Source organism: Schistocerca piceifrons, chromosome 11 (genome assembly GCF_021461385.2).
Source record: "Schistocerca piceifrons isolate TAMUIC-IGC-003096 chromosome 11, iqSchPice1.1, whole genome shotgun sequence".
NCBI lineage: Eukaryota > Metazoa > Arthropoda > Insecta > Orthoptera > Acrididae > Schistocerca > Schistocerca piceifrons.
In genome coordinates this window covers 59908855-59923095 of record NC_060148.1, presented here as the reverse complement: position 1 = coordinate 59923095, position 14241 = coordinate 59908855, and the positions used below count along the sequence as shown (strand labels likewise).

Below are 14241 nucleotides of genomic sequence, written 5' to 3'. Positions count from 1 at the left end.
GTTTAAAGCAATCAAAAGTATGCCACAACTGTAAGATTAAAATGGCCACCTTTTATGTTTTCTGTGGACAGTTACTATTTATAAGAATACCTAAGTGTTAAATGAGGTGTGGTGATAAATCATATTACGTTATAACCAATTGCCGAGACAGTGACATCTGAAGGCACCACTAGTATTGTGGGGAAAATATCTAAATAGGACACTGATTTACAACTATAGTGAAATGATGCCAACAATTTGGCCAAGGTCACACAGACTTGGGTGATGTTGATTGTGAAGCCCAGATCTTGCACCATGTGATTTGCATATTTTCACCGGGCTGAAAGAATGTCCAAGGGAAAGAGATTTCTGCCAGTGAAAATGTTCACTCAGCAGTTCTCGAATGGCTCTGTGACTAAGGAGTGGATATCTATTGCGGAACTGAAACACGGTTAGAACATTACAACTACTGTCTACGGAGAAAAAATTATGTCGTGTATCTGTGCAATCTGAAGTGTAGTGCAGCATTCAATAAGAGTTACTTAGTCTGTCATAATTATTTGTAACTTACTTTTTGAAGTCCCCACATATGAACTCCAATATGCATGGAAACATATTTAAGAAAAAACAATCCTGTTTGTAAGTACTGATGCAGTCTTAGAATTAGAGGAAATAATTCACAAGTTTGGGAGACTGTACAAGCAATTCAACAGCTCCAATGGAAACATACATATTCCAGTTTTTAGGATGGTCACATCTGTTGGTTTAAATCGGGGAATGTTTGTGGTCTTAGGGTCAATTCATCTACCAAAACAAAAAGAAAGCTAAAGTACAATGACACACTCAATGATTTTCAGCCCCCATTTATCAATGCACTGAAGTGTGTCATGAATTTATGTACATATGTATGTACTAAAAGGTTTTTGAACAAGACACCTATGTATTGCTGAAGTTCACAGAGAAGAGAAGGGAAAAAGAAAGCACTTATAATGTATGTGTGAATCAAGGGAATGTCGAAGGAGGTGGTGGAATTAAGGCGAAGTGCCTTATTGTGGGTGGTCAGGGAGATGCTATAACATTTAAATAGATGAAATGATATTTGTTAGTTTAGAGCAAACAGTGGGCATTCCAACCACATAATTTTATAAACAAATATGTAGCTTCCAAAATAAAAAAATATACATACAGAAGTATTTGAACAACACACCCACCCAGATATCTTCAGTCCACATACAGCAAGCTATGAGTGACATCTATGTACATGAAAAGTCTGCCACTAGCCATTTCCATGTTTGCATCTGTATATTGAGTGTTTATATTGCTACAACTGTGGTAGGATCTCTGTGCTGGTATCTGCAGTCATATAGTTAAGTTATTGCCCAGAAAATAACCAATTAAAATTTTGATGTAAGTCTGAGCTCAGCTGGATTAAGGATATAAAAATCTGTCTGTTGGCATATACAGCACAATTAGTAAAATTTCCATGTCATTTCATTAACAAATCTCATTGAAATATCAGTGTGAACTACTTTGGTGGCTGCGAACATAAACTGTGTTTCAGTCTCGGTTGGTGGATGTATTCTGGGAATCAGTGCCACATTAAATGTTTATGGTGCCTTTAAAAACAATTTCGTTCAACAGTCTGTTTCCGTAAACTGTGATTAATGAGATGAAGAGATTCATGGTAAGTGTTGCCACTGAAACTGTCCCTGATTGGGTGGTTTAGCTTAGTAGAAGTATCACTAACTAACTTAACAAAATAATCAGAAAAAAATCAGCTGAAGTTGAGGGTGTGAGAACAGTCATGTTGGGTACTGCAAAATGAGTAATGTTCACAAGAGGTAAGAAAAATAGCAGGTTTATTCAATAACTAAAGCACTACTGAGCAATGAAATGACCTGAAAATTTAATAGTTCTTAGTGAAAGTCACTTGGCGATACAATAACACGAAAGTTATATACAGCTAACCTTCCCGAGACAAAATAAAAGTGTGTTCAGGAACAATGGTGTCATCTGTGCCGACTTGCCTAGAAATAAATGCTCGACATATGGGTATAGGGCACAAAACAAACTCATTGCTGAGTGATGACTAGTACAAGATTTTTGCAACGTGAGACAAGGAACTGATTCTCTCTCTTGGGATAAATGGCCAGAGTAACGTTCAAATGACCGGAACACAGTTATCACGCGAGTGTATCGGTGGTGACAGGTGAGAGCTTGAATCTCAGCTAGTATCCGTGTGGCCACATGTGCTTGACAATCAGAGGAAATTTCCTGTGGTGGGAAGCAGCGTTTTATGTATCAAACTGTTTTACAAGTGTAGAGACACTGCAACAAGCTGTAATGTAACAAATTATTGGGAGTTGTCGTCTTGCATTGAAAGCATAGCTCACGATGGGGCTAGAAGGAGAGCAGATTTTGATTCTCTTGCAAGCACAGCTGATACTGGCTTCTGGGCTGAACAAACTGGGTACTTGCCTAATGCTGCGTGCAGTATGTTACACATACTCTCTATGAATCTGAAGAAGTACTATAAAATATTAACTGGCCTGTTTCATACTTAGTATATGAAATTCTATGGATAACACAACCATACTGTTAAAATTTCAAATCAATAACTTCAATACTTTTGGAGATATAAATTTTACCTGAAACACATAATAACTCTGCTGGCATTGTGAAACTGATTTAGGGACTGTCATGTATTCATTTACAGTATTGATTGAAACTACAACCAAGAGGATAGATTCATATAATCTAATTCTCTGGAATTTTCTTTAGTTTCATGAGTACAGATTTCTGGCAAAATTAAAAGTACTTTGGAAAATTGTTATTTCATTGTGTTTTGGTTGTGTGGGTGTTTTGGAGAGACAGAGAGTGAATGGAGGACATACGTATTAAGTTGCTGTACAATAGCGGAATTTGTGATGTATATCCGAGCGAGCTTGATTTTGTAAAAGCCACTGCGAAGAGAAGACAAGTATTAAATGTATTAGTAATTTATTTTGTGGAAAATAATCATATTTTATTTTCACTAAATTTAATTTAGTTTCGGAATTACGAGATTTCTAGTGTACATTACTTGTGTTAGTCTGATTGGCTGACATTAGAAATACCACAATTATAGAAGTGATTGAGATGATATGATTGGCTGCTCAACATACCAGCCAATAGGAAATCTGCATTTCCTGTGCATTTGAGTAGGTATTTTTGCCTCATATCAATGGTCTGTAGAGTTGCTCGGGAGCCATCTTCTGGTAAACACCTATGTTAAACCGCGCTGATCAAATTTGTATCAAAATGCACGTGTTTGATCAGTTCTCATGTTTTTGATGAAAAGTGACTACAGTATTGACTATTTTCTGAAAGTCTGAGCTTTTCAGGAGATTTATTTTAGGAGACATTCAAGTGTGAACATTTCGTGTCGTACATATACACCGTGTGGTGTGTATCGTCCAAATTACGAGACATTATGGTGAGCACTTCTTTACGAGAAGCCTGCTGAATGACTGAAGGTGCTAACTCGCATGTAGCCTTGGGTCAGTGACTGTTGAGAATGTTCTTAATATTGTGTCCGACTAAATATCTTCTGGTTGCTTTTGGGTATGAAACTGTAACAGAGACAGCCAGTAACATTGCATAATTGATGTGGGGATATTAAATACAGACTTAATAGCCATTTTCAGTGTTTTAAAGACAATAAACAAACTTAAAGGAAATTTTGACAATTTTTCAAATGAGTTGTGCAAGAATCCCGAAAGCTCGATAGTTTAACTAACTTGCAGGTTCTAGCCCACAGATCAGAGTTATGTGGCCGTTGCGTGGTCGGTATTTAGTCGAATTTTCATCAGTGGTGCTGCCACAGAGCATCACAGATATGACGTGCATAACAACGTAATGTGTCCATCACGGTGCATGACTGACTGATATTGTTGCTATGAAAGGCAGATGAGAAGTGAAGACAATGTTATACAGGTATACGCCTAGCTAGATCCAGAGCTATTGCCTCGGCCCCAATGGCCAGCGACCGCAGTTGACAGGTGCACAATTGTGTGGTGGGTTTGAGAGCTCCATATAGAAATAGGCATATGAAGAAACAAACTCACAGATAACTGTAGCAAGCTAGACACACATGGAATGGGGTGGACTGGTAAGACCAATGTGTGGCAAACATCCACCATACTGTCATCACCCAATAGGCCAATTTAAAGGTAATAAATGTGTGACCACATGAAACTAAAAAATACTGTTATTGTGTGACATAGTTATAATACACAAAAATTTTCAGTTTCGAGACAATGAACTTGATCGCTACTGAGAAGAACAAAAAGACGAGGCTTGAACCAGTTTAGTACCATTCCGACGAGTAGTCGACCGTGGTCTTTCAGTAGGAATCATCCTGGAATTTGCCTGAAGCAATTTAGAAAAATTACAGAAAACCTAACTCACAAAAGCGGGATGCAGTTTGGATCCTCTGACTTCTAAAATATGAGGCCACTCAATCAAACACTGGAAAATCCTGAATGCAATGTGACAATATTATGAGAAGGAAAGTTGCTACTCACCATATAGTGGAGATGCCGAGTCGCAGAAAGGCACAACAAAGACTCTCACAATTAAAGCTTTCGGCCATTGGCCTTCATAAACAATAGACACACACACAAATGTAACTGACACAAACTTACACACAAACTTGTTGTGGTCTTCAGTCCTGAGTTGTGGTCTTCAGTCCTGAGACTCGTTTGATGCAGCTCTCCATGCTACTCTATCCTGTGCAATCTTCATCATCTCCCAGTTCCTACTGCAACCTACATCCTTCTGAATCTGCTTGGTGTATTCATCTCTTGGTCTCCCTCTTCGATTTTTACCCTCCACTGCTAAATTTGTGATCCCTTGATGCCTCAGAACATGCCCTACCAACCAATCCCTTCTTCTTGTCAAGTTGTGCCACAGACTCCTCTTCTCCCCAATTCTATTCAATACCTCCTCATTAGTTATGTGATCTACCCATCTAATCTTCAGCATTCTTCTGTAGCACCACATTTCAAAAGCTTCTATTCTCTTCTTGTGTATGTTTCACTTCCATACATGGCTACACTCCACACAAATACTTTGAAATGACTTCCTGACACTTAAATCTATACTCGATGTTAACAAATTTCTCTTCTTCAGAAATGCTTTCCTTGCCACTGCCAGTCTACATTTTATATCCTCACTACTTCGACCACCATTGGTTATTTTGCTCCCCAAATAGCAAAACTCCTTTACTACTTCAAGTGTCTCATTTCCTAATCTAATTCCCTCAGCATCACCCGACTTAATTCTACTACATTCCATTATCCTCGTTTTGCTTTTGTTGTTGTTTATCTTATATCCTCCTTTCAAGACACTGTCCATTCTGTTCAACTGCTCTTCCAAGTCCTTTGCTGACTGTGACAGAATTACAATGTCATCGGCGAACCTCATAGTTTTTATTTCTTCTCCATGGACTTTAATACCTACTCCAAATTTTTCTTTTGTTTCCTTTGCTGCTTGCTCAATATACAGATTGAACAACATCGGGGAGAGGCTACAACCCTGTCTCACTCCCTTCCCAACCACTGCTTCCCTTTCATGTCCCTCGACTCTTATAATTGCCATCTGGTTTCTGTACAAATTGTAAATAGCTTTTCGCTCCCTGTATTATAACCCTGCCACCTTCAGAATTTGAAAGAGAGTATTCCACTCAACATTTTCAAAAGCTTTCTCTAAGTCTACAAACGCTAGAAACGTAGGTTTTCTTTTCTTAATCTGGCTTCTGAAATAAGTTGTAGGGTTAGTATTGCCTCACGTGTTCCCATATTCCTACAGAATCCAAACTGATCTTTCCCGAGGTTGGCTTCTACCAGTGTTTCCATTCGTCTGTAAAGAATTCGCATTAGTATTTTGCATCCATGACTTATTAAACTGAGAGTTTGGTAATTTTCACATCTGTCAACATCTACTTTCTTTGGGATTGGAAGTATTATATTCTTCTTGAAGTCAGTGGGTATTTCACCTGTCTTGTACATTTTGCTCACCAGATGGTAGAGTTTTGTCGGGACTGGCTCTCCCAAAGCTGTCAGTAGTTCTAATGGAATGTTGTCTACTCCTGAGGCCTTGTTTTGACTTAGGTCTTTCAGTGCTCTGTCAAACTTTTCACGCAGTATCATATCTCCCATTTCATCTTCATCTACATCCTCTTCCATTTCCATAATATTGCCCTCAAGTACATCGCCCTAGTATAGACCCTCTATATACTCCTTCCACCTTTCTGCCTTCCCTTCTTTGCGTAGAACTGGGTTTCCATTAAAGCTCTTGATATTCATGCGAGTAGTTCTCCTTTCTCCAAAGGTCTCTTTAATTTTCTTGTAGGCAGTATCTATCTTACCCCTAGTGAGATAAGCCTCTACATCCTTACATTTTCCCCTCTAGCCATCCCTGCTTAGCCATTTTGCACTTCCTGTCGATCTCATTTTTGAGACATTTGTATTCCTTTTTGCCTGCTTAATTTACTGCATTTTTATATTTTCTCCTTTCATCAATTAAATTAAATATTTCTTCTGCCACCCAAGGATTTCTACTAGCCCTCGTCTTTTAACCTACTTGATCCTCTGCTGCCTTCACTACTTCATCCCTCAAAGCTACCCATTCTTCTTCTACTGTATTTCTTTCTCCCATTCTTGTCAATTGTTTCCTTATGCTCTCCCTGAAACTCTGTACAACCTCTGGTTTAGTCAGTTTATCCGTGTCCCATCTCCTTTAATTCCCACCTTTTTGCAGTTTCTTCAGTTGTAATCTACAGTTCATAACCAATAGATTGTGGTCAGAGTCCACATCTGCCCATGGAAATCTTACAATTTAAAACCTGGTTCCCAAATCTCTGTCTTAGGATTATGTAATCTATCTGATACCTTTCAGTACCTCCAGGCTTCTTTCATGTATACAACCTTCTGACATGAATCTTGAACCAAGTGTTAGCTATGATTAAGTTGTGCTCTGTGCAAAATTCCACCAGGTGGCTTCCTCTTTCATTTCTTACCCCCAATCCGTATTCACCTACTGTGTTTCCTTCTCTTCCTTTTCCTACTATCGAATTCCAGTCACCCACGACTATTAAATTTTCGTCTCCCTTCACTATCTGAATAATTTCTTTTATCTCATCATACATTTCTTCATCATCTGCAGAAATAGTTGGCATATAAACTTGTACTACTGTAGTAGGCGTGGGCTTCGTGTCTATCTTGGCCACAACAATGCGCTCGCTGTGCTGTTTGTAGTAGCTTACCTGCATTCCTATTGTTTTATTCATTATTAAACCTGCTCCTGTGTTACCCCTATTTGGTTTTGTATTTATAACCCTGTATTCACCTGACCAGAAGTCTTGTTCCTCCTGCCACCGAACTTCACTAATTCACACTATATCCAACTTTAATCTATCCATTTCCCTTTTTAAATTTTCTAACCTACCTGCCCGATTAAAGGATCTGACATTCCACACTCCGATCCGTAGAGTGCCACTTTTCTTTCTCCTGATAACGACGCCCTCTTGACTAGTCCCTGCCCGGAGATCCGAATGGGGGACTATTTTACCTCCAGAATATTTTACCCAAGAGGACGCCATAATCATTTATCCATACAGTAAAGCTGCATGCCCTCGGGAAAAATTATGAGTGTAGTTTCCCCTTGCTTTCAGCCGTTTGCAGTACCAACACAGCAAGGCCGTTTTGGTTAGTGTTACAAGGCCAGATCAGTCAATCGTCCAGACTGTTGCCCCTGCAACTACTGAAAAGGCTGCTGCCCCTCTTCAGGAACCATACATTTGTCTGGCCTCTCAACAGATACCCCTCCGTTGTGGTTGCATCTACGGTACGGCTATCTGTATCGCTGAGGTGTGCAAGCCTCCCCACCAACGGCAAGGTCTATGGTTCGTGGGGGGAGGTTGGTTGTGGTAAGAAAAAGGAATGGTGGAGTGAGAATTGTTTTGGACTCTAGACATCTTAATAAGTTTCTTATCAGAGAGAAGGACCATCCTGAGAACATGTATGAACTGTTACAAAAATTATGTAAAATTTATGAGTAGTTTGGACTTGATCCCTGGATTTCACCAGATTCCACTTGAAATTAATTCTAGAAAGTATACCACATTTTTGTATGGAGGTAAGTGTTTTCAATACTGTGTGGTGCCATTTGGGCTAAATGTATCTGTAGCTAAATTCATAAGAGCTCTGGATTTTGTCTTGGGAAGTGAAGTGAGTTCAAAATTAATTGTGTACGGTCACTGAAAGACTTGGAAACAACATTTGGATCAGCAGGTATGATTTCGGAAATAGGTAAGTGTAAATTTGGTGTGGAATAAGTAAAATGTTTAGGACGTGTTATATCTGAGAAAGGAATTGCACATGGTAGAGGAACTTGATGCTATTGCTAAGTTTGCTGCTCCTTGCAACAAAAAACAGCTTAAACAATTTTTGGGTTAACTGAATTCTATAGAAAATTTTGTAACAGCCAAGCTCTGAATGCTTCATGCCTGTGTGTGTGAACTTTTGAAGAAGAATATTGTTTGGGATTGGGATCTGGAATGCAATGATGCTTTCAAAGAGATCAAAGGACAGTTGTGTCACAGTCAGATATGGTTCAGACTGGATTTCTCTCTTCCTTTTAGTATTATGACAGATACTAGTGATGTTAGTTTCGGTGCTCATTTATTTCAGGAGGTTGAAGTTGAAGATGTTATTGAACATTGATCTCTTGCATTTGCTAGTAGTGTATGAAAAGACATACACTGTAACAGTGAAAGAACTTTTGGCTGTACATTGGGCATTCAACAAGTTTAAAAATTATTATACTGATCACAAAGCATTATGTTATCTCCAGGAGTGTAAGCTATACCATAACAGAATTACTCATTGGGACTTGATTTTAAAGCCATTCAATTATGAAATTGGACACATTAAGGGCACAGACAATGTTGTCACTGATGCTTTGTCTAGCCTACCTTTAGGGAGTGAATCATCTAACAACTTTGGAGAAGGAGTTTAAAATTATGTACTTGAGAGGTGTGAAAGAAGAAAAAAGAGATATTGAAAACTTGCAAAGACATCCGCAGGTATCAAAATCATAATCAAAACTGGAAACTGGTTAAGAGCATGTTGGGTAAGAAAGGAGGAGAAGAGACTGAACAATATTAGAAGGCACACACGGGTATTTTATTCAGGTGACATAAGACTGACTCGGAGGATTGGAAATTATGTTGGCCGGAAACAATGTACTAATACTTTAATTACTTATACACTGAGAGTTTTGATGACTGTGGATCAACCAAATGTACACAAAAGATTCAGGAGAACATCTATTTTTATAACATAGGAAGGAGAGTGAAGAAGAAGAATGCCAGCTGTGACAGATGTCAAAGAGTGAAGGGAAGTAACCAACAAATAGAGGTAAAATGCAAAACATACTGCCTAATAGTAACCTAGATCGTGTGTCTGTGGACGTCAATGGACCTTTGCCAAGTTATTATGTTTTTGTGGTGGTTGATGTATTTTCGAAGTTCATAAAGCTGTTTCCTCTTAAGAAAGCTACCAGTAAGCAAATTACTTCTAAGTTTGAAAACACATATTTTCATCAGACGGGTATTCTTAACACAATTTTATCTGACAATGGTTCTCAGTTTACATCGCAAGCTTGGAAATATTTTGTTGATCGTGCAAAAATAAGGCATGTTCTAACCTCTGTGTACCATCCATTGAGTAATCTTGCAGAAAGATACATGGGAGAAATTGGAAGACTGTTTAGAACATAGATTGGATAGATTATGCCAGTGATTTTGAGGATATTATGAACATTTTACAACATTCTTCAACAGGTTTTGAACATTTGAAATCATGAAACTTCCTGGCAGATTAAAACTGTGCGCCCGACCGAGACTCGAACTCGGGACCTTTGCCTTTCGCGGGCAAGTGCTCTACCAACTGAGCTACCGAACCACGACTCACACCCGGTACTCACAGCTTTACTTCTGCCAGTACCTCGTCTCCTACCTTCCAAACTTTAAAGAAGCTCTCCTGCGAACCTTGCAGAACTAGCACTCCTGAAAGAAAGGATATTGCTGAGACATGGCTTAGCCACAGCCTGGGGGATGTTTCCAGACCACAGTCTATCCATCTTTCACCATACCGTCTGTTAAGATGTATCCGGACAGCCAGTGAAAAGTGAGGTGGTGCTCCATCATGCTGAAACCACATTTCCTGACAGACATTCAAAGGCACAGCTTCCAAGAACGCGTCCATTACATGTCGTAGGAAGACTAAGTATGGACCTGTGAGCTTGGATAGAAGGAGGTATGGACCTGTGAGCTTGGATAGAAGGAGGTATGGTCCAATCACATGACCGTCCAGAATACCTGCCCAGATGTTATTTCCAAACCTGTCTTGAAATCCCTGAACATGCACGGCACGAGGGTTTTCGTCCGCCCAGACATGGCTATTTCAAGCATTCAGAACACAATCCCTTGTGAACCTACATTCATCTGTGAAGAGAACTCGATGTGGAACCACGGGTGCATTGATGAAACAGTGCAGGAACCGTGTGCAGAAAGCGATGCATTGTGGAAAGTCTGCTGACCCGTAGCGTGTACCCTTTGTAAGTGGTACGGATGTAATTGTTGCTCATGCAGGACGTTCAAGACGGTACTGACTAACAGCCATTACACGAGCAATTGTTCACGAACTCGTTGACGGGCTGTCTTCAATGCGACGCAGTGCACCTTCTTCAAATTCGGGAGTGCGGTGTCACTGTGGAGCGCCACAGTCCTGCCTCCTCACGGTGAAGTTACCCGTTTCTCGTAGCCGTTGTGTAACTTGGGCAAACAGTTTGTGCGAGGGAGTGTTACGGTGTGGTAAACATTCGTGATGCAGCCGACTAGTAGCTCTTCCATTACCTCCAGCTTCGCCATACACAAGGAGCAAGTCTGTGTATTCCACAAATGTGTACTGCACCGTGTTTCCTCTATCGGTGACGCACAGTTATTGACTCGGTCTCACAGCAGAGCATACAATAAGTGACATCTGGGGATCGTTTGACATAGTACACGTCATCGTGTCTACCCTGTTGCATACCAGGACAGGGAACTCTGAGACGTTCACAAAGTACACATCTGAAATGAAACTGTCGTAGAATGGAAACGATACGATTCTGGACATGGGTTCCTATTCAAAATGTTATGTACTCACTACCCTCTACATGTCCTAGAAGTTTGTAACGGGAATTTCCGACCACCCAGTATATCGTGTGATGTGAGGGAGGTACTCAACAGCATACTCAGTACATAAAACAATGTTTCAGGATCTGATGCGAATGCTAGAAGTTACCTATCTGTTGGAGCGTGTGATGAGATATATAGGGAGAAAACTGAAAGATGTGGCTGGATCCACTCCCACATTCCTGTACGGCTGCACCCTTGTTGGTCCAGTCGACTCAAGAGACCATAGGTGGTGGGCAAAGTACTCAAGCATCTGTCAACATCAGTCTTGGGACTGAAATTTGTAAATTGTTAGCCAAGAATATGTGAAAAATTCTTTTATTTGTATAAATTTTGAGGAACTGTTTGTTTAGGAAAGAAGTCACTGCTATGGGCAGTGTCATTCGACATAAATGTATGTTTTTTTCAAGTAGGGGGATTACCTTCCCAATACATTATGTAACTTTAAATCTTGTTTGATTTGGTTTTTGTTGTATGATTGACGATTTGTTATGTTCAACACGGAAATGTGAAAACTTAAAAAGTTTAGGAGTATATTCTGTGAACCATGTTGTAAATAATGATCAGAATCTGATAAAAAATTAGGCACTGTTTGGTTGGTAGTCATACAATTCAATGAATTTCCTTATCTCAACACTCGGTACGTATTTTTAGTTGTAAATGAATCTTCTAGGTTTCTATGTACATAGGTTAGTTTGTATGAACAATTAGCAAACAGTTTGGAAGACATTTACATTTGTGATCATGAATTGTGTATAGATTGTGTAACAAGAAGTATACATTTCTGAAGCCACACACTGATTTTGGTCTTCATGCTACTCAATAATGTCATCATTCAAAGCTACTTATGGCTGATTACCTGTACTTATCCTGTGTACTGCATTATTGTATCTCACTGGAACTTGAGTTGTGTGCAAACTCGTGCTTAAATCTGTTTTAGGTACCACTGGTCATCGTGACTCTGTGTGTACTCAAGGAGAGAGTGCAACTCTTGATTGAGGCTAGATACTTTCTCTAATTATTCTTTACATATGATTGAACTTATTGATATATGATTATGAAATTTATTCATTTTGCTGTGTTGAAACATTTCTGCTGGTGTGTACCCAGTGTGGTTTTCCTTACTTTCTCCTTTTGTGAGTCAACATATCCTTACATACTCTGGTTTATGTGGGTGATTGAATTTATGCTATACTCTTACTTGTGATTGAGTAGATTCTTCTGGTCAGTACCCGTTGTCGTGATTTTTTTGAGTCAGCTCACTCGTCTACACTTAGGGACTGAATATTTTCTTCTCTTATGATGATTTTGAAGGCGTGACTTTATAGACGTAAAGTGGCAATTTGTGATTCCAGTTTTATTGCATTGCCTCTGCACTTATTTCTCTAGTTTAAGTGTTGTAATGTTATAGTTTTGACTTTGTATCATTTGGCTTGGGACAGAATGTTCCACAGATCTGAAAATCTGAATGCCATGTCCTCATGTATGTATAGATTACGACATGTATTGTAGATATTTTTCTTACATTTTCTGTAATATGTTATGTATCAGATACTTCTATACATCTGTATTCTGTCTTATGGCATCATTTTGTACGCTGTTTGGCAAACCTTATAGTAGGTCACACAATATTGTAAACACATTGTTTCCACATTATGTGAGGTGGATGTTATAATGGAACATCCTCCTCTAGCATTACTTTTCATCCACAGTAGTTATCGATACCAGTATTATTTTTTGAATTTTTGGCAGGTCAGTAATATCTCAGTAGCTTTTCTGAAAATTTTCATATATTTTAAATACAGTATTTTATATTTCAAGCTAAAATTTAAGAAAATGAATTACTTCATAAAATGTTTTAGTCACGATGCTATACTCTATACTCTATAATATATATTAGTTCTGAATGTATAGTAAATTTTTTTTTATAAACATTTGAAATTGTGAATTATTGGCACACTTAAAATTTCTATTATTAGTTACGCAATACTGTACTGGTTACTATGTTTATTTCTCGATTCATCTTCATCTTGTCTTCAGGTATTAGGCAGAAATTGCCTGTTACGGTACCGATCTCTGCCATGGTCTATTTCTGGATTCATTTATGAAATAATAATTAAAAGTAAAAATGTAATAGAAACTAGTGGAAATTCATTTCTTAAGAAAAACTGTAAACCCTTTGGAAGAGTGTGAGAGTCTTAAGCATGCCTCTGATGTGATTGGATATTTTTGTATTTTGTGCAAACAATGTAAATTTGGCTTTGATAATGTGAAAAATCAAAAGACTGTACGATATACTAAAATGTAAGAAAATAGATTTACATAAAAACAAAAATTCTGCAACAACAGTTTTCAAATTTATTTAGATCAATTCAACTGTGAGGACATTTTAACTAACAAGAATCACATCCCTAGATAAGAAGAACTGGAGCTAACTCTACATTAACAAGCTAAGTAAACTAGAAAGTTTATTGTAATCTTCGCTCCTCTCAAATATTCATAAAAAACTAATATGGACAATAGATGGAATTAGGAAGGAGGGGGGATATTACAATAGCAAGTAGAAGAGAAAGTGCACCAACTCCCCTAGTTCACTGGTTTTGCCACAAGCTGTCAGTTGCTGTAACCCACAGAAGTACATTACTATGGCAAACACAACACATGAACTTATTCATTCATGACATTTATATACTGAAATTAGAATTGTGTGGGCTTAAATAACATCAGCTGTCAGCTAGTTTAGATAGTTCCTGAGCAGTCTCACAAGTTGTAGTAGACTTCAGCTACTTACAACTTTGTTTAATGCCCACGAAAAACCGGCATTTCATATAATGAAGAATCAGTTTAGGAACGATGTCCATCACATGATCTTAGCAGCACACAATACTGGATAATTCAACCCTTCTGTGTATCTAACTGTTTAGACATAAATAAAAAAATATGTTGCTGTCATCACGGAGTTTTATCGTGCCAATATTTTC

The 14241-nt window shown here is 38.5% G+C and overlaps 1 non-coding gene across 1 annotated transcript; it reads right to left on the bottom strand.

Annotated features, from left to right (window-relative positions):
• Positions 1-9911: 9911 nt before the first annotated feature.
• Trnas-cga lies at positions 9912-9986 on the bottom strand. The gene has a single exon. It is a non-coding gene; the product is annotated as a tRNA-Ser (tRNA).
• Positions 9987-14241: the final 4255 nt, after the last annotated feature.